Source organism: Melanotaenia boesemani, chromosome 5 (genome assembly GCF_017639745.1).
Source record: "Melanotaenia boesemani isolate fMelBoe1 chromosome 5, fMelBoe1.pri, whole genome shotgun sequence".
Taxonomy (NCBI): Eukaryota; Metazoa; Chordata; class Actinopteri; order Atheriniformes; family Melanotaeniidae; genus Melanotaenia; species Melanotaenia boesemani.
In genome coordinates this window covers 25,915,385-25,917,963 of record NC_055686.1, presented here as the reverse complement: position 1 = coordinate 25,917,963, position 2,579 = coordinate 25,915,385, and positions in this window count along the sequence as shown.

Genomic DNA, 2,579 nt, shown 5'->3' with positions numbered 1-2,579 from the left:
GTCCACATGTCCCACAGTTCCCTGACGGGCGCGAGCTTGTCCGTGGCGCGTCTCTCCGCTCTGGTACTTTGATCGTCAAAACGCAGCGCCGCCGAGTACGAGTAGAACACTTTGAGCGGCATGGTTGCGCGAAAGACAGGGCGTCCGCTCTTTGCGTGCCACAGGCTGGCCGCGGCCTCTCCTCGAGAGCGATACACACCCGCCAGAATGAGCAGGCCCACGTACGCTCGCAGATCCACCGCGTCCATCTCTCTCCAGCTGCTGCTGCTGCTGCTGCTTCTGCCGCTGCTGCTGCTGCTTCTGCCGCTGCTACTGCCACCTCCGCCGCCACCACCACGCGGACCTCGCTTTTCTTTTTCATGTTCTTCTTGGTTTCCATCATCATCATCATCATCATCATCATCATCATCATCTTGTTCTTGTTCTTGTTCTTGTTTGTCTTGTTCAACTTCTTCTTCATCATCAACTTCTTCTTCTTCTTCTTCTTCTTCTTCTTCTTCTTCTTCTTCTTCTTCTTCTTCTTCTTCTTCTTGATGTTGTTCGTGTCGTTTGTCTTGTTCTTTGTCCTGGTCTACTGCCGCTGCGCCCGCGAGGAGTCTCGGTCTCTTCACGGTCCTCCCGTTTTGTCTTTGTATGCCGTATTTTCGCAGACCCGCGGCGTTTGTGCTGTCTAGTATAAGCCGTTCCATGTCATACGTTAGAAAGAGGCGAAAGGCCGAAACCGTGTCCCGAATGCGAGCTCTTGCGTACTCTGTGGGTCCCTGTTGTTGTTGTTGTTGTTGTTGGTGGTGGTGGTGCTGTTTTTTCCTTTGTCTTTGGTGGTCATCACCATCACCATCAGCATCAGCAGCAGCAGCAGCAGCAGCAGCAGCAGCATCATCATCATCATCATCACTATCGTCACGGAGACCACCGTGACTCTCCTCGCAGCCACTGTACCGGTCGGCCTGCAACGGAGACGTGTACCATGTTATTTGTCCATTTCTCGAGACGAGCGTTTGTTGTTGTTGTTGTTGTTGTTGTTGTTGTTGTTGTTCCTCCTCTTCCTCCACCTCATCCTCCTCATCCTCCTCATCCTCTTCATCCTCTTCATCCTCCTCATCCTCTTCTTCTTCTTCTTCTTCTTCTTCTTCTTCTTCTTCTTCTTCTTCTTCTTCTTCTTCTTCTTCTTCCTTGCTTTGATGCTCAACCTTATCCTCTTTGTTAGGGTCCAGGACCGTCTTTGGTCCTCTAGTTCTGCTCATAGCTCTAGTAGTAGTAGTAGTAGTAGTAGTAGTAGTAGTAGTAGTTTGGGAATCCAGGTGCAATTAGTACGAGCACGAAAACAACAAAGACTTGGTGGTGGTGGTGGTGTTGTTGTTGGTGGTGGTGGTGGTGGTGGTGGTTGTGGGCACGTTAACTTTATTTGAAATACCCCAAAAACAAAAATCTTTCACAACAACAACAACAACAACATTTCAAGTTTTATTTTTTACTTATTTATTTTTTTTCTGTCTTTCAGATCCGTTGTTTCCTTCAGCACCATGAACATCAACCTGCTGTCATCTTACCACAAAAAACCTGCCCACATAACAGAAGGGGGAGGGCGGGCTTACATGTAGATACTTAAAGGACACAGCTTACATAGAAGGCCCCCACAGTTGAGTTTTTGTCCCAGTAGTACACATAATGGCTTCTTGTTCTTCTTCTTCTTCTTCTTCTTCTTCTTCTTCTTCTTCTTCTTCTTCTTCTTCTTCCTCCTCGTCATGCATTGTCGGAGGCAAAGAGAGCGTAAAAAGGTATATGCTGGAAAACTTTCAGTATAAGATTCCCGATCACTACGTAACTCTAACACCCGACATAATAATGTACACGTGGGCCAGCGTGTTTGGACGTCCTCTGCCAGCGGGCAGAGCGGGAGAGAAACATGACTATGTTTCTAAAATAAGGCACCAATCCAAGACCATGCTCGACTACGTGCACGTGTTGTTCTACTCCCGATGGCGCATGACCAACGAGCGTGAAATGCTCCGGCAGGTCCGAGGAGAAAATCTGCTCGCCGTATGCCTGGAAGACCTACCCGAACTTTATCCTCCGGAGACGTACGAGCGGATACCTGCCGAATACAACGAGGTATACTTCATGGACTACCTGAGGCAAATGGCTATGTACGAGGCTGCCCGATTCAAAGAGGTCGTGAGAGGCATGTGTACCCCCGAGCGTGCTTCGGTTCTGACCGGCAACGCTCTGATGTACGTGGACATGGACGTTACGTTTTACAGGCCGCCCAAGGAGTGGATCTCCCCCGAAGGCGTGCTGACGTTTGTTCTCGTCCAGGACAACGACATAAGGAGGCTGTGTAGACGCAGCAACGGCAACGTGGATTCTTTGGGACGTGACATGCTGGAACAGGCTACCGAATATATGATGGGCGAGAACTGTATGGTCGTGGTCGGTTACAAATACGGGAAGAGGTTTAAGCGTTACGTTCCGCGTCCCATGTTGCGGTACGACCTCCTAATGGAGGGTAGGCACAGTACCGTGGAAAACTTGATTATGTGCTTTTACCAACAGGCCCGTTGCCTCTTTCATGAAAATCA